Source organism: Suncus etruscus, chromosome 10 (assembly GCF_024139225.1).
Source record: "Suncus etruscus isolate mSunEtr1 chromosome 10, mSunEtr1.pri.cur, whole genome shotgun sequence".
Lineage (NCBI taxonomy): Eukaryota > Metazoa > Chordata > Mammalia > Eulipotyphla > Soricidae > Suncus > Suncus etruscus.
In genome coordinates, this window is record NC_064857.1 from 99,459,705 (window position 1) to 99,478,410 (window position 18,706).

Sequence of the window (18,706 nt, forward strand, 5' to 3'; positions counted from 1 at the left end):
AAGAATATCAAACAAAACACTTTCTAATATTTACATATAGAAAAATATTTACGCACAGAAATGAAAGATAATGCTAGAAGACAGTTCTCAAGCTTCCTATCTAATTTCTGATAAAAGTTTTAAAAACGATCAGCACATTAGAAACAGTTATTCGACAGACAGAATAGTTCAGCACGTAAGGCACTTGTCTTTCATGTGACTGACCTGGGTTCCATTTCTGGCACCACATATGGTCCCTCAATTATCACCAGGAGTGATCTCTAAGAACAGAGCCAGGAATAAGTACTGACCACTTCCAGACAAACAGGTGGTGGATACTTAGAGAAACAAAAAAATCAAACTTGTAGAATTTTGTTATTCTAATATAAAATCAGTGAAAGGAAGAGAAGAGCTAGATCATAGATCTGGCTGAGGTCACAGACCTAATAGTACGTCACTAAATTTATTTTGATAATTATTCTAAGCTTCTTAGAATTTGCTTTCATATTAGTCAAAGTATACCTCTATGAAATTCTAAGCAACCACATAACATTAATTCTCTACTATACAATGTAGTTGTGTATTCATTATTTTCAATTCAAAAAAGTTGTTTTTTTTTTCATCAGAGTCAGCTTGCTTTTATTCCATCGCCCTGTCAGACATGATTCTCTCTCACTTGAGCTCCCTGCGGCTTCTCTGCTATGCTTTTTGCTGCTTCTCCTCTCTCTTTCTCCTTCTCCCTCATCTCCCCCCAGCCTGACTTTTTATTCTTTTTTTTTAATAAATTATCTTTATTTAAACACCGTGATTACAAATATAATTGTAGTTGTATGATTACAGTCATGTAAAGAACACCCCCCTTCACCAGTGCAGGATTCCCACCACCAATTTCCCAGATCTATCTAATCCCCACCCCACCCACACCTGTACTCGAGACAGGCTTTCTTTTTCCCTCATTCATTCACATTGTTATGATAGTTTTCAGTGTAGTTATTTCTCTAATTGCACTCATCACTATGTGGTGAGCTTCATGTCATGAGCTGCACCTACTGAGAAGATAGGGGGAAATAAGGGTTGGAACTGAGGCAGTAAAATATTAGAAATGAGATTTGTAGGGCAGTATCAAAGTCACAATACAAGATGGATGTTATGGATATATAAAATATATGCATGCAATACTATCAATAGGAAAACAAGGAGAAAAAAATTCCAGTGACTGTCCCAACATAAATCAGTACTAAAACGGCCCGCCCTCCTCCCAAAGTGCATTTCCATTAGTGTAGGGAGAGGTAGGGGGGAAGCCTGAGGACCACTAAGAGTCCACCTGAACCCACTTCTGGCCATCTGAGCTGGCACCCAGGGAAGGTCTGGAGTCAGGGGAAAAAGACAAGGATGGCTGGGAGCCTGCCAAGCCTCCCAGCACTCCCCAGGCCAGGTAGAAAGGCTCCGGTATGGGGCCTCCCCAAACCCTATATCTGGCAAGAGCTGGTCTCCAGAATCAAAGAGGAAACCGGAGGCCAGATGTCTGCCCGCCCTCCTCCCCATGCACCTCCCCTCTGGAGTATGGAGGGAGGGGGGAAGCCTGAGGACCACTAAGAGGCCACCTGAACCCACTTCTGGCCATCTGAGTTGGCACCCAGGGAAGGCCTGGAGTCAGTTCTCCCCATTTTTTGATGGGATTAGATGTTTTTTTCTTGTAAAGTTCTGTCAGTGACCTGTATATTTTGGATATTAGCCCCTAATCTGATGGGTAATGGGTGAATAGTTTCTCCCACTTAGTGGGTGGCTCTTGTATCCTGGGCACTTATTTCCTTTGAGGTGCAGAAGTTTCTCAGCTTAATATATTCTCATCTGTTTGTCTCAGCTTCCACTAGCACTGGGGTTTTGTTTTGTTTTTTCATTTTTGTTTGTTTTGGGGTCATACCCAGCAGCACTCAGGGGTTACTCCTGGATCTACACTTAGAAATTGCATCTATTTGGGATGCCGGGTTTCGAACCACTGTCCTGCATGCAAGGCAAATGCCTTACCTCCATGCTATCTCTCTGGCTCCAGCACTGGAGTTTTAACTTTAGAAAAGGTGTGCTCTAGGAAGTTGGTCAAATTCTAAGTTGCTACCTGACCATCCCTACTTTTGACAATACCTGTAGGTTTGGAGATTTTCCAGACAAGATTCAATCTGTTTGGGGAGTGGGGCTCCCCAGCTGGCAACACTCAGGATGATACTAGTGGTCCTATGCTTAGCCCAGCAGCCGTGGGGTGTAGCATGACATGGATAGTCACACGCAGCCCGGGAGTTAACCGGTGTGGCCATCCCCCTTTCCACCCCAGAGTCAATTTCATTCCAAGTTGTTCTTAGAGAGCAGGAAACAAGAACAGCAAAGATATTTTTTTCTAATTAGAAGTAGTCCTTTTTTTTGTTTGTTTGTTTTTGGACCATACCTGGTGACACTCAGGGGTTACTGGGCTACTCCTGGCTATGCACTCAAAAATCACTACTGGCTTGGGGGACCATATGGGATGCTGGGGGATCGAAACTCGGTCCTTCCTAGTTTAGTGCATGCAAGGCAAACACCCTACTGCTTGCGCCACAGCTCCAGCCCCTCTTTCTTTTTCTTGTTTGGCTTAATTTCCTGATTGTTTTTAATTGTTAACCCATGCCAATTAATAAACATTAAACTAGTTATTTTTTGTTTGTTTGTTTTATTGGTTTTGGGGCCACACCCAGGAGCGCTCAGGGGTCACTCCTGGCTTTGCATTCAGACTAGCCCCCGGCAGGCTTGCGGGGACCATATGGGATGGCAGGAATCAAACACAGGTCGACTGCGTGCAAGGCAAACGCCCTCCTTCTGTGCTATCACTCTGGCTCCTAGACTCTAGTTTTAACCAATTATACAAAGAAAGTATTTTATCAACTTGGTAAAAGTCATTCATTTATTTTGGTGAAGGTGAGTCATACCACATCTGGCAAGGCTCAAGGACTTCTTACCCTGGGTTCTATGCTGAAGGGCCACTCCCTGGTTGTGCTCTGGGGACTTTAAACGGTAATAGGGATAAGACTTGGGTTGGGTGCCTGCGAGGTAACCTCCTTAACCCCTGTATGATTTTTTTTAAAGATTTTTTTTTTTTTTTGTTTATTTTGTTTTTTTTTTTTTTTTGGGCCACACCCAGTGACACTCAGGGGTTCCTCTTGGCTATGCGCTCAGAAATCGCTCCTGGCTTGGGGGACCATATGGGATGTGGGGGGGGGGGGATCCAACCGTGGTCTATCCTAGGTTAGTGCTCACAAGGCAGACACCTTGAGCACTGGCTCAAGAGGTACGGCCCTCCCTGTATGATTTTTACAGCCTAGCTGTTATCAAATACAAAATTCACAAGCTGTACAAGTGGGAAACAGTTCCTCTAGCATTATGGGGGGTAAAGGAGGGAAATGTGGGATGCATGCTGGGAACAAGGACGGAGGGAGGACAACACTGGTGGTGGGAATGCCCCTCATTCATTGTCACTATTGCCTTAAATATTACTGTGAAAGATTTGTAATTCACTTTGACCACAATAAAAATTAAAAAAAAAATCACAACCTTCTGGAATTTGAAAATGCAAAACATATCAACTTAAAAAAAAAAAAAAAGAAGCCAACTTAGAGACTCTGTGTTCAGAAGTTGCCTCCAGCTTCTGTTGGCAGGAAATCAGCTTAGCAAGGCTGCATTCCTGTGCTGCCCATTTTGACATGTGGCCAGAGTCACCTGCTAGTTTCTAATACACCTTCTTGGTATTGCCCAATCCCCTAACAGGTTTCTCAGGCCTCCGCAACTTCCACGCCCTTTTCCTGCCTTCCCTGGTTCCCTGGTTCAGGCGCCTTCTCCTTGTTTTGCAGTTGGTTATCTCACACCTTATTTGGGTGCTCTGTAGATCTGGGCCCTGGATTGTCATAGATATTCTTCCCTCTGCTTGGATCTCTCTCTCTCTCTCTCTCTCTCTCTCTCTCTCTCTCTCTCTCTCTCTCTGTCTATCCCTCCTCTCTGTCTCTCTGCCTGTCTCTCTGTCTCTGTCTCTCTCTGTCTCTCTGTCTCTGTCTCTCTGTCTCTCTCTCTGTCTCTCTGTCTCCTCTCTCTCTGTCTCTCTCTCTGTCTCTGTCTCTCTGTCTCTGTCTGTCTGTCTGTCTGTCTGTCTGTCTGTCTGTCTGTCTGTCTGTCTGTCTGTCTCTCTGTCTCTCCTCTCTCTTCTCTCCTCTCTCCTCTCTCCTCTATCCTCTATCTCCTCTTAGTTGCTGACTGGCCAACTCCTGAGCCCAGATGCTTTTGTAATGCCTCCTTCTGAGAAAGGTATTTTTAGCTCACTACCCACCCTACTACGCAGCACCACTGAGAGGAGGAGGAGGGGGGTTGGATTGGATGGACTGATGGCTTAATGGGAAACAATCAAGTGGAAGTGGAGAGGGGGAGTAAAAGAGAGGGGGAGTAAAAGAGAGGGGGAGAGAGAGAGAGAGAGAGAGAGAGAGAGAGAGAGAGAGAGAGAAGAGAGAGAGAGAGAGAGAGAGAGAGAGAGAGAGATATTGGTGATTCTTGTTATAATTGATCTATTTTAGGATTTGGGGGTATAGGGAAGCAAAGGCAGCCTCTTGTGTTCAAATAATGTTGTTGCTGCCATCAGTCTAGAGGGCGGGAACCCGCAAAGGAGAGCGCAACTCCCTTGTTAGCTAAACATGTTCCATTTGCACATGGCTTGCCTTCCCCAGAGAACAGTCTCCAGGTTGATGGATCTTCCCATAAAAAGAGACCTTGGCATCGGGCCATTGTAAAATGAGAATGAGTCCAGGCTCAGTGGGCGTGCAGCTTTAATTTACAATTAAAATATTATGGTTACATATTTTAATAAGAATAATTAGGTGGGCCCAACTGAATCAACCCTTCTGTGTAATGAGACAGAGCCTCCAATCCTAATGAAAAGGCAGGTGACTGTAACTGGAAACTCATTTCAGCGAGGGTCTTTTATCCAGGCTGCCAGTTGGGCTCTTGTGATTGCAGTGACCACGAGGAGCAGTTTGGCTTTGACTGAGGACCCTGCCTGCAGCCAGGTTGGCATCTGGGATGTGGGCATCAGTAGCTTTCTCCCACCCTCAGATTGGGCTCCGGATCTTTGGTCAGCTCCTGCCCAAAGGTACTGGAGTTGTTGCTTGCCCAGTTCGCAGGGGTGTAGAGGCGACAATTCTGTCTGTGTGATGTGACTTGAAGGGCAAAACCACTCTAATGTGTGTGAGGCTTGGGGGTGCATGTGTGTCTTCCTTGATTTTCCTTCTCTTAAGAGAAAGAGTTGATTCCTCTTCACATTTGTAATTTCACACTGGCTGTCATGGTAGCGCCCTGCAGTTACAGCTGTGCCCTTAAATGCTTCTGCTTGTGGCAGGGGACATGCAATGGTGGGGTGCAGACTGTGTCCCATGGAAGTTCAGGTATAAGGATCCCTCTGTGTTTTATTGGGTATTGGAATGTGCTGGGTTTTTTTTTTTGTTTGTTTGTTTGTTTTGGGGTCACACCCAGCAGCACTCAGGGATTACTCCTAGCTCTATGCTCAGAAATCGTTCCTGGCCAGCTTGGGGGACCATGTGGGATGCCGAGATTTGAACCACCATCCTTCTGCATGCAAGGCAAATGCCCTACCTCCATAACATCTCTCCAGTCCTGGATGTGCTGTTTTTTTTTCAACTTTTTTTTGTTTTGTATTTTTTTGGGCCACACCCATTTGATGCTCAGGGGTTACTCCTGCCTAAGTGCTCAGAAATTGCCCTTGGCTTGGGGGGGACCATATGGGACACCAGGGGATCGAACCGCGGTCCTTCCTTGGCTAGCCCTTGCAAGGCAGACACCTTACCTCTAGCGCCACCTCACTGGCCCCAGGATGTGCTGTTTTTAAGCTTACCATTGACTTGGTCAAGATATGCTTATGCTGACAGATGCTAACATCTTGGGCTCCATGAGAAGCATTTTTTTTTTTTAAACTGGAAACAGAATGGAAATGGAACTGACACCAGTGAGTAGTGAGTGTCCCATAAGGAAGCCTGCCCTGTGGTGTTTTGATGCTGGAAACTATTTATTCTTTTGTTTGTTTGTTTTTTTGGGTCACACCCGGCAGCGCTCAGGGGTTACTCCTGTCTCTACACTCAGAAATCGCTCCTGGCAGGCTCGGGGGACCATATGGGATGCTGGGCTTCGAATCACCATCCTTCTGCATGCAAGGCAAGCACCCTACCTCCATGCTATCTCTCCTGCCCCTGGAAAATTTATTTTATGCCTTTTATTTTTTTCATTTGGGGGCCACACCTGGGGCTTACTTCTGGCTCTGCGCTCAGGAATCACTCCTGGCAGGCTCAGGGGATGATAGGGGATGTCAGGGATTGAACCCGGATCGTCTTCATGCAAGGAAGCAGCTTCCCTGCTGTCCTATTACCCCTAACCCAGATGCTGGGAACTTTAAAGGAATGGTGGGCCCAGAGTCTCTCCCTTAGTGTTCAACCCCTTCATTGCTTGGGATGTCCAGGACCAAGCTGGCAGGATTGGGGGAGAGGCTGATGGTGGGGGAATCAAACTCAGGACCTGCTAAGCCTATGCTTTTATCACCACTTGAATTGCCTTCCTATTTATTTATTTATTTAGACTCACTGCTTTTAGGTTTTCTGTTTGTTTACTTTTGACTCACACCCAGGACTACTTTGGGGCTACTCTAGGAGTTACTCCTGGAATGAGAGGTGACCACAAGATGCCTGGGATCAAATCCAGGGTTCCAGCATCAAATCATGGGCTCAGCTCATGGAGCTGTCTCCTTAAAATGTCACAATGTTTTTGCTTGTTTGTTTGTTTGTTTTTGTGGTTTTTGGGTCACACCCGGCAGTGCTCAGGGGTTATTCCGGCTCCAGGCTCAGAAATTGCTCCTGGCAGGCACGGGGGACTATATGGGATGCAGGGATTTGAACTGATGACCTTCTGCATGAAAGGCAATCACCTTACCTCCATGCTATCCCTCTGGCCCTGTCACAATGTTTTTGTTGTTGCTGTTAAATTTTATGACCTGAAAGATTGAACTTAAGAGATTTACACATGCAAGTCATGTGCCCTATTGCAGAGCTACATCCCTGAGCTCCCTTTACCCCCTAGATTTGTTTGTTTTGTTTTATGAGCCACACCTGGTAGTGCTCAGGACTTACTCCTGAAAATGTACTGACTGTAAAGGAGTAGCTGTGAGAATGAAATTATCTTTCTGGGGCCAGAGCAAAAGCACATCGGAGTTTGCCTCGCAGGTGGCTGACCCAGGACAGATCTGGGTTCGATCCCCACATCCCATATAATCCCCTGAGCCAGGAGCGATTTCTGAGCACAGAGCCAGGAGTAACCCCCAAGTGTCAGCGGGTGTGGCCTCCCAAAAACCCAAAACAAAACAAAACAAAATAATTTTACTAACATCTGGAGATTCTGTGTTGCTAGCTTTTGTCTCCTTCATATTTTACAATCGGAGTAAAAACTTTTTTTTAAAATAATATGGAACGCTTCATGAATTTGTGTGTCATCTTGTGCAGGAACCATGCTAATCTTCTCTGTATTGTTCCAATTTTAGTATATGTGCTGCTGAAGCAAGCACTAAGTAAATACTTTTACAACCAGCACGTACTATAAAGATGTTGTACTATAAAGATTAAATCTCAACCAGAGTGGAAATGAAAGAATATTTATATGCATATATTCACCCTCTAGTTATAGCAATGGCTAAAATGAAAAATAAAATCAGATGATATTTCCAGGAACCATAGTAGATGTGTCGTTCTCTATCACTGTGGTGCTCAGATGCATTTCCTTCGTGACCAGTGGTCATCTTGTCACATGCTTGCTGTCTCATCATCTCTGTATCTTCATTGGTAAAATGTCTCTTCAGGAGCTCTTCCTATTTTCCAATTCAGGTTAAAAAGAACTTTTTTATAAATGCTTAGCTGTTTTTTCATTTGTTTGGGGGCCACATCAAGTAGTACGCCAAAGGCGTTCCCAGTGATACTCAGGAGACTGGCATCAGGGATGGAGCCTTTGTCTCCTGCATGCAAGGCATGTGCTCAACCCATTGCCTGCCTCTCCCACTTTACATATTGAGTTTTGAGCATTCATTTCAGAGTCTGCAAACAACCTTGGGATTTTTGTAGGATTGCATTAGCTCTATAGTCTATATGGACATCATGTCTCTCTCTAGAATGTTGAGTTTTGCAATTTTTTGGGGGGGTCACACCCGCTGCCTCTCAGGGGGTTACTCCTGGCTCTCTGCTCAGAAATCGCTCCTGGCAGGCACAGGGGACCATATGGGTGCCGGGATTCGAACCACTGTTGGTCCTGGGTCGGCTGCTTGCAAGGCAAACAACCTACCACTATGCTATCTCTCCAGCCCCCAAGTTTTGCAATTTTTGAACATGGTATATACAAGTGCTTACACAGACCTATACTTTGATTTCTTTTTGGCATTTTCTCACCACTATATGTACTCCATTTTTTTAAATCTAGGTCAACATTTGATTAGTCAACTCTCGAATATTCCAGGAGCACTTACTCTGTGACAATACTATGCTTAGTACTAAAAAAATGAAGTACAAAGCAACATTTTTGAAAGGCTACTGGACATTTTCAGAATATGTTGTTTGAGCTGCTATTTTAGCTAATATAATAGCAGAAAAGAAAGCTTTTCTACAGAGCAGAATTGGAGATTGCATGAGATTTATTATATAATGTCTGAAAGATCAGGCTTTGGACTTGTCATTTTAAATATCAAAGCCTTGGTTTTTTCTTTCTTTTTGAGTTTTGGGCCACACCTGACAGTCCTTAGTGGTTACTCCTGGCTCTACTCTCAAAAATTACCTCTGGCAGGCTCAGGGGACCTTATGGGATGCCAGGGATTGAACTTGGGTTGGCTGTGTGCAAGGCAATTGTTCTACTAGCTGTGCCTACCGATCTGGCTCCACAAAGCCTTATTTCTCTTCTCTGGAAAATGGGCTGATATTGTTACAAACCTCTTTGGATTTACTGTCAAGATTTGATGAAACCTGGGGCCGGAGAGATAGCATGGAGGTAAAAGCGTTTGCCTTGCATTTAGAAGGACGGTGGTTCGAATCCTGGCATCCCATATGGTCCCCCGAGCCTGCCAGCAGCGATTTCTGAGTGTAGAGTCAGGAGTAACCCCTGAGTGCTGCTGGGTGTGACCCAAAAACCAGAAAAACAAAACAAAAAAAAAAGATTAGAAGAAACCTGTGTAGGGCCAGAGAGATAGCCAGAGAGGTAGGGCGTTTGCCTTGCACATGGCCAACTCAGGGCAAACCTGGATTTGATTCCTGGCATCCATATGGTCCCCTGAACCTATCAGGAGCAATTTCTGGGTGCAGAGCCAGGAGTAACCCCTGAGCGCTGCCGGGTATGGCCCAAAAACAAACCAAAAGAAATAAAAAGGAAACCAAAAAGATAGAGAAGAAACCTGTGTAGACAGTTCCCAGTATCTGCCCTGTTGCTATTGTCCACTTCGTTAAAAAAAATTTGGGGGGGGGGCCGGCGAGGTGGTGCTAGAGATAAGGTGTCTGCCTTGCAAGCGCTAGCCAAGGAAGGACCTCGGTTCGATCCCCTGGCGTCCCATATGGTCCCCCCAAGCCTGGGATGATTTCTGAGCGTTTAGCCGGGAGTAACCCCTGAGCATCAAACGGGTGTGGCCCAAAGAACCAAAAAAAAAATTTTTTTTTTACACTACTCCACAAACCTCACGGACACTTCAGGTTATATCAGACAGCCCTAGCCGGAAATCTTTTAATTAAAACTTTTTTTTTTTTTTTTGCAGAGACTACATCCAGCAGTGCTTACAATTTACTCCTAGTTCTACATATAGGGTCTGAGTTGACACTCAAGTCGGTGCTGAGAATCAAAGACCACTTCCAATAATGCAAAGCACAAAAGGAAGTTTATTTGGCTAGCTGAGGTCCAAGTCTTATCATCCAACCAGGGGATTCTTGACAAGAACCTTCAAGCAATTTATATAGAATTCATGAGCTTTAACAAGTTAAGCATTTCATTGGTTAATATAAGCATTTCAACCTTCACAGCATACATGATTGGCCCATTTCCAAATGACAAATCATGTCATTTAATAGAAGAGATGTCTCAATTTATCTCTGACTCAACTTTGGTCATCAAGGGGGCCTTATCTGGTGGAACATTCCAGACCCACCTAGTTCCCCTACCTCAACAGAATAGGGAGAGCTCTGACATCCCTGTGGTTTAATCACAGCACTGCCTTTCCCCCATTCCCCCAATGTAGAGGGGGTAAGGTGGAAAGTATTGTGAGCCTGGATATGGCCTGCTGTGAGAAGGTTCCACCAGGGCTTGGGACCACCTTGGTCCTAGATTCAGGAGGCTTTTGTTCTCATATAAACTCAGGAATCACTCTTGATGGGCTTAGGGGATCATATGGGGGGCTGAGATCAAATTCACTTTGACCACATGCAAGGCAAGCACCCTACCTGCTGTACTATCTCTCCAATCCTGTTCATTTCATTTTTGATCAAAAAATAAAGAAAAAGTATATGGACAGACAGATGAAGGCTGGCCTTGGTGTGACAGTACATTGAAACCAAAGAGGGTACATGGAAGTGAACAGAGAATGAGCTTTTCATAGTCTAACTGTGGTCCTCAAACTATGGCCAGCGGGCCACATACTGTATTTGTTCCCGTTTTGTTTCTTCACTTCAAAATAAGATATATGCAGGGGCCAGAGTGGTGGTGCAACAGGTAGGACCTTTGTCTTGCACGCATCTAACCTAGGATGGACCATGGTTCGATCCCCCAGAATCCCATATGGTCCCCCAAGCCAGGAGTGATTTCTGAGTGCATAGCCAGAAGTAACCCCTGAGCATCATCGGGTGTGCCCTAAAACAAAACAAAACAAAATAAGATATATGCAGTGTGCACCAGAATTTGTTTTTACTATAGTCCAGCCCTCCAACTGTCTGAGGGACAGTGAACCGGCCTCCTGTTTAAAAAGTTTGAGAAAAACAAAACAAAAAAAAGGTGGGGGGCAAAGCAATAGCATAGTGGTAGGGCCTTTGCCTTACACGCGGCTGATCCAGGATGGACCTCAGTTCCATCCCTGGCGTCCCATATGGTCCCCCAAGCAAGGAGCGATTTCTGAGCACATAGCTAGGAGTAACTCCTGAGCATCACTGGGCATGGCTCAAAAATAAAAACAAAACAAAATAAGTTTTGAGGACCACTGGAGCAGGTGCTTTTCTGTCTTTACCTGGCAAACAGTAGTGTCAGTTTGTTTAAATTTTTAATTTTCTTCTGCCTGGCTTTTCCTTTTGAACTAGATATAGTCATTAGACCCAAGAAGTCATTAAAATGCTTAATAAGGTTATTAAATTGACTAACTGCTGCTGCAGAAGCAATTTTCATGGGAAATCCATATGATTCTGGTATGGAACTTGGAGCAGCCCTCCATGCTGACAAGCTGTCAGCATCGCTTTGAGGGATGGCAGGAGACACCGTGAGGAATGCATCTAATTAAAGGCTTCTAGGTGGACCTCAGGTTCCTCGGTGTGTATTTCCTAGCTGGAAGTGTGGCAGAATCTCAGTAATTTCTACTAATTATGGGGCAGGGAAAGATGGGCCCCCTGATTTAGAGAATATTAGAAAGAAATGCACTTTTATTACTTTCTAGTACATATTTTAATTTCAATGAGGCTACCAAATTGTGGTCTGGCCATTCTGGAGGGACTGAAGTTATTGAGGCCATTGGAATGATTTGTCACTCATTTCTGTGTAAATAGGTGCTTCTGGGGCATTTGAGGGTGCCCAAGAACAGTTTGTTCTCATAGATTTTGAACATCACCCTGGTAGCCTTCTGCTGTTAATTGGCATCCTTTTAGAGTGAGGAGTTTGGTAAATGAAAATAAACTTAGACCAACTGCTAAAGAATTGATCATTAATTTATGGAGTCCCAAGAACCCAAGTGGATGAAGTTTTTTTTATTTCAACTCAAGTTTGAAGTCTTAATTTTTTTCCTTTGAAGTCAAATCTTTTATTCTTGCTATCATTTGTTTATTCATTAAGTGGCATTAACAAAATGCACTGGATGTGCCTGTCACTTAAGTCACTTAAGTCCTACAAAACAGCCTAAGTGACCTTAAAGGAAGTTAACCCAGGCTCAAAGCCTAGGGGAAAGCTTTGTTTGAGAATTTCTGGAACTTTTTCAGAAAACTTTCCAAAGATTGGTTGTGTTTCATTTTTTTAATTTTATTTAAAATTTTTTTTTTTTTTTTTTTTTTTTTTTTTTTTTTTTTTTGGTTTTTGGGCCACCCCCGGTGGTGCTCAGGGGTTACTCCTGGCTGTCTGCTCAGAAATAGCTCCTGGCAGGCACGGGGGACCATATGGGACACCGGGATTCGAACCAACCACCTTTGGTCCTGGATCGGCTGCTTGCAAGGCAAACACCGCTGTGCTATCTCTCCGGGCCCTAAAAATATTTTTTATTGGGGGGGCCACACCTGGAAGTACGCAGGGATTACTCCTGGCTCTGTATTAAGGGATTTGCTAAAGATAAAGAAGAACAAAGAAGATGGGAGTAGGAAGGAAGGAAGTGGTGGCACAGCAGGCTGGGCAAAAAGAACAATCAGGTTGGAAGGCAGGGGGTGGGAATGGCATAGGAGGGTGAATTTAATCTTCATCTTTGAAGATAAGCAGAGGGATACCATGAAAGGCAGTATTGTGCTTGCTAAGAAGTTGAACTTGATTTCCAAGGTCATGGGGCAGGTGTTAACCAATTTTCAGCAGGGAAAATGGCATCATTCTATATATGTTTTGGAGCCATTCCTTGTCTGAGTGGAGAGGATGAGTTGGATAAGGTCCAAGAGATCAATTAGCAGCATTTGCATTAAACTTGGGCTAGTGGTTCTTGAAAACCAGGCAGGAACAGAGGGGAACTGACTTGTGGGTGATTCAAGAAAGGTGAATGGGAAGGATAAGGGAGGTAAGTCACAGGGAGAATTCTGGGGTAATTAAGTTTTGGCCTTGCTTATTGTTAGGGATGAGCTGGAGAGCAGGGTGTGTGGGTAATATCCTGGGCTATCTCCAGTGAAGCTGTCTAGACAAAAAGCTGGATCCCTAGTTTAATGGCTGGACTGGAAAAGGAACCTTCAGGTCATGTTGAAGTGCTTGCAGCCATGTTTTGGAAAGGTCCCCTTGGCATTGCAATAGGGCACACCAAATAGCACTCTGGGCTGCTGCAGCTTGTAAGGAAATAAGAGGAAGATCGTTTTCCACTCACAAAAGAGCAGTAGTATTTAGTATACCAACACAGCTAACGATTTTGCAGAATGAGTTTGTCTGGAGAGAGAACTCTATTGGCTTGAAGTGCAAGCCTTGTATGTATGCGGTCAGGGTTCAGTCTCTAGTACTATATCAGGGGTGGCGAACAAGTTCGACACAAAGAGCCAAAATTTTAAACTGTGAGAGTCAGAGAGCCACGCACGCAGTGACCTGCCAAAACAGACACCCCAAAGCATCTAATTTTAACAATAATATATTAAACACATATTGCATTTTGCCATTTTGAGTGAGGGTAAAATTCCTGCAGTGATAGTGAGGGTGTGCTGCGTCCTCCACACTAAGAACTAACGGCCAGATGTGACCCAACATGTGACACACAGGTCCCCCTACTCGCCGGCCTGTGAAGTTGCTTCTGAGGGATGGGAGACAGGATGCTGCAGCCTGGGGTATGGTGGGACTATGCGCTCCGAGAGCTCTCCTCAGAGGTCCCTCCTCAGAAGCAGCATAACAAAATCCAAACTTGGCAAAGAGCCACAGTATACAAAATCATAAGAGGCAAAGAGCCACATTCATTATGGCCGGGAGCCACATGCAGCTCAAGAGCCATGTGTTTGCCACCCCTGTACTATATAGTCTAATGAGCACTGTACCAGGAGTAACCCCTTAGCTCTTCTGGCTGTGACCCCAAAACAGAACACTTTTTTTCAGTATTGAAAAATATTTAGAGTTTTGGCACAGTAATTAACTCTAGTGGCATATAAAATATTGGGGCACAGGGATGTGACTCTGCAGTAGATCACTTGGCTTGTATGTACCAGACCCTGGTGACACCCCTCTACTCAGAGTACATTTGTGGTGCTCTTAGATGAACTCCCCATCAGTGTATGCATTCAGTTTGTTCTTCTCTGCATGACGATCAGGCTGAAGGAATAATGGTAATGGCATACTCAAAAAATTCTAGCAAGATGAGATAAGGAAAACAAGTTCTTCACCATATGGTTTTTGCCCTGTGCCCCTTCCTTTCACATATAAACCAGGAAAGATTTGATTTGGGTAAGTCTATGGACTTCTTTAGTTTAATGTGTCTTTTACTGAAACAAGCACTTGTGCTTTAAAAAAAGAAGACACAGTTGGCACATATATTTAAATTTTTTGGGTCCATATCTGGTGGTGCTCAGGGATTACTTTTTTGCTCTGCACTCAGAAATCACTCCTGGCAGGGTGTAGGAGACCTAGGGATTCCGGGGATTGTATCTGAGTAAGCTGTGTGTAAGGCAAGTAAGTGCCTTATCTGCTGTGCTCTGGTCCCTAGCATAGTTGTTGTTGTTTTTTTTTTTTTTTTTGTTTTTTGGTTTTTGGGTCACACCCGGCAGTGCTCAGGGGTTATTCCTGGCTGTCTGCTCAGAAATAGCTCCTGGCAGGCACAGGGGACCATATGGGACACCGGGATTCGAACCAACCACCTTTGGTCCTGGATCGTCTGCTTGCAAGGCAAACGCCGCTGTGCTATCTCTCGGGGCCCAGTTGTTGTTTTTTGTTTGTTTGTTTGTTTCTTTCTAAGATTTCTGTTTTTAGAATTCTAAAACTAAAAATTTTAAAGTTTTTAAATTTCTTAATTTTTCTTAAGATTTTAAAATATTTTAAAATGTAAGATTTTAAGATTTAAGGGCAGTGTTTGTGAGAAAAAGCCTTAAGAACTGGGGCCAGAGTGATAGCACAGCAGATAGGGCGCACAGCTGACCTGGGTTTGATCTCTGGCATTCCATATGGTCCCCTGAGCCTGCCAGGAGTGATTTTTGAAAGCAAAGCCAGAAGTAACCCTTGAGTATCTCTAAAAAAAGCTCTGATTGGGTTTTTATAAAAACTTTCTCTTTATTCCTTTAATTAATTAAGTAATTAATTCGTGAATCCAGGTCGTTTTTCTTGAATGGAACTTGCTTAGAGAGACTGAAGAGATAGTACAGCAGGTAGAGCATCTGCTTTGCATGCTGCTGACTGGGGTTTGATTTTTGACATCCCATGTGGTCCACTGAGCTTTCCAGGAGTAATTTTTGAGCACAGAGCCACAGGGTTGAGTGTGACCCTCCCCCCACAAACAGTAAAAGAAGCTTGCTTAGAAAAAGGCATGAAGGGGGAGGAAGAGTGGAAATGTGTGTTGAAAATATAACACAGGCGGGCCCGGAGAGATAGCACAGCGGCGTTTGCCTTGCAAGCAGCCGATCCAGGACCAAAGGTGGTTGGTTTGAATCCCGGTGTCCCATATGGTCCCCCGTGCCTGCCAGGAGCTATTTCTGAGCAGACAGCCAGGATAACCCCTGAGCACTGCCGGTTGTGGCCCAAAAACCAAAAAAAAAAAAAAAAAAAGAAAAAAGAAAATATAACACAGGCTTGGAAAAAAATCATTCAAAACTGCAAAGACAGGGCCGGAGAGATAGCATGGAGATAAGGCATTTGCCTTATATGCAGAAGGACGGTGGTTCGAATCCCGGCATCCCATGGTCCCCCGAGCCTGCCAGGAGTGATTTCTGAGCATAAAGCCAGGAGTAACCCCTGAGCACTGCCGGATGTGACCCAAAAAACAAAAAAAATGCAAAGGCAAACAAATGAGATACATGTTCAAGGGAGAACATGGCTTGAAGAGCAAGTTTATGTGCATTTTCTTTTACTTTCTGGTTTTGGGGCCACATTTAGCAATGCTCCAGGTTTACTCTGCACTCGGGAACTCATGGCAGGGCTCCTGGTGGGGACTGGGAGTCCCTCTGGGGTACATGGATCAACTGCATGCAAGTCATGCTCCAATTTTCTTTTTCTAAAGGTAAAGTATAACTGACTTATATTCTAGGTATATAATCTGTGACAACTATGTCTGTTGTGAAATGGCATACCACAATAAGTCTCAATGGCTCCGTCCCACTTTAGGTTTTTATTCTTTTAGCAGTGCCCACACAGGCAGTGTAGCACTATGGACTATGTTCTCCATAGTTGTCCATTACTCTCCTGCAATATATGTTATTTGTCTGATTGTTTTGTTGTAAGGCCACACCTGGCAATGCTCAGGGGTTACTCCCAGCTCTGCAATCAAGAATCAGGCCTGGTAGTGCTTGGGGAACCATAGGGATGCTGGAGACCAAACTCGGGTTGGTTGCATGCATGGCAGGTGCCCTACCATGCTGTGCTATATCTCTGGCATCTGCACTGAATTTTGTTTTTGTTTTCGTTTTTTTGGTAACACCCAGCAGTGCTCAGGGGTTACTCCTGGCTTTAGGCTACAAATCACTCCTGGCAGGCTCAGGAGACCATATAAAATGCCGGGATTCGAACCACTGTCCTTCTGTATGCAAGGCAAATGCCCTACCTCCATGCTATCTCTCTGGCCCTGTACTGAATTTTGATCTGAAGTGAAATGGGTTCCCTTCCCTCCATCTACTGTTCTTGTGATGTAGTCTGTAGTGCTACATTGCCTGTGTGGGCATTGCTAAGAGAATAAAAACCCAAAACTGGGTTATGGTGCATGGGTTCCTAGTGGCTGTGCCATGATCACATCATAGCCACTGAACCTCATTCCTCAGAACTCTCAATTCTTACTTTGTGTTTGGTAACCCCTTTATTCATATCCCAGCTCCCGCACCTCCACTTCCACGGTGACAACTGTTCTCTGTGATTGTCAGTTGGTTTTTTTTTTTTTGGGGGGGGGTGTGTCACACCAGCAACACTCAGGGGTTACTCCTGGCTCTATGCTCAGAAATTGCTCCTGGCAGGTTCAGGGGACCATTTAGGCAAATGCCCTACCTCCATGCCACCTCTCTTGCCCTGGGTTTGTTGTTTTTGTCTTTTGACATGAACTGGACTGGGGGGGAAGGCATTATTTCAATTTTCCAGGAAATATTCCAGGAAATAGATGCTGAGTAAGTTTTGTGGTTCTTTATAGTCCTCAGCTTTACCAGCTGAACTTTTGAAAGGACAAGTAAGTTCAGGATTTAGGAAGTAGAAAAGCCAGAATATCTACTGGCCCTGTGACTGTACATTCAGTGTTCTTTCCATGCAAAGGAACATATTGCTCAAGGCTTATGATGGGCTAAAAAGATAACTGTTACTTCTTGGAATGCAGGATGACTGGGGTCCACCCCTGGCACTGCCAAGTTCTCCCAGCACCACAGGGAATGACTCTCAGCACAGAGCCAGGAGCCAGCACCCTACGCTCTGCCAGTATGACCTCTCTACCAAAGACAATGTTAATAATTGGGACAGTAATAGCAAAAAGTCCTTTTTGTCTGTCTTTGATTAATAATAGGTTGATCAGGAGGTGATCATTATAATCATGGATTTTATAGTTTTTGAGGTGAAACTTTTTATTATTTTCATAATTCGAAACTTAGACACCATTATACAAAATAGTTTACAATAGAATATTCTCACCTGCAACCTCACAACTCTATGACCCCCGTTCCTCTACTAGTCACCCGAAGTTGTTCTCTCCTATACCCCAACATGCATTTTTTTGGGGGGGATTTCCAGGCTACATCTGACATTGCTCGGGGCTTACTCCTAGCTCTGCACTCAGGGATCACGTTGGCAGGGGTTGCGGTCCATATGGGGTGCCAGGGATGGAACTCAGGTTGACCATGTGCAAGGCACGTTCCTTATCTTGTACTATCATTTCTTCCCATTTACATTTTTTTAAGATTGAAGGCTACAGTGAGGTTTTTAGGTCAAAGATTTCAATATATAATATTAATATGTCCATCTTAGTAAGACATCAAAATGTCTAAATATGTCTATACAGTTGGAAAGTATGGTGTGTTTCTTGTGGAGAAAAAGGGCCAGAATCAGCCCTAAAGTTTGTGTGTGTGTGTGTGTGTGTGTGTGTGTGTGTGAGTGAGAGAGAGAGAGAGAGAGAGAGAGATTGATTGGTTTTGATATTGAAGGGGATAATTATAGTTAACTTGAGACTCTTCTTTTCCCATTTGTTCAGATTCCATGATGATGATTTCATCCTAAGAAAAGTGGATATATGAAAAATATAGCTGGAAAAGGACCATCCCCACTACACACACACACACACACACACACACACACACACACACACACACACACACACACACACACACACACACACACATTCTGACTGGAGACTAAAGTGAAATACTTCTTTTTCCATCTCTGGGCAAGAGTAAGTCCTGAACATAGCCAAGTGTGGCTCACCCCTCCCACACCCAAATTTCAATCTTAGATTTATAACATGGGATTAGTTTGAAAATGAAATAATGCAGGGCCAGAGAGATAGTACAGTGGGTAGGGTATTTGCCTCGCATGCAGCCGACCTGATTTTTTCCCCCAGCATTCCATATGTTCCCCTGAGCCTGGAAGGAGTGCAGAGTCAGGAGTAACCCCTGAGCAC

The 18,706-nt window shown here is 44.3% G+C and overlaps 1 protein-coding gene and 1 non-coding gene across 2 annotated transcripts in view; one reads left to right on the top strand and one right to left on the bottom strand.

The window, feature by feature from the left end:
* Positions 1-18,706, top strand: part of SNX10 (sorting nexin 10) — an 87,808-nt gene that overhangs the window by 47,582 nt on the left and 21,520 nt on the right. The window lies entirely within an intron of this gene.
* Positions 7,504-7,609, bottom strand: LOC126021592 (U6 spliceosomal RNA). The gene has a single exon (XR_007500096.1). It is a non-coding gene; the product is annotated as a U6 spliceosomal RNA (small nuclear RNA).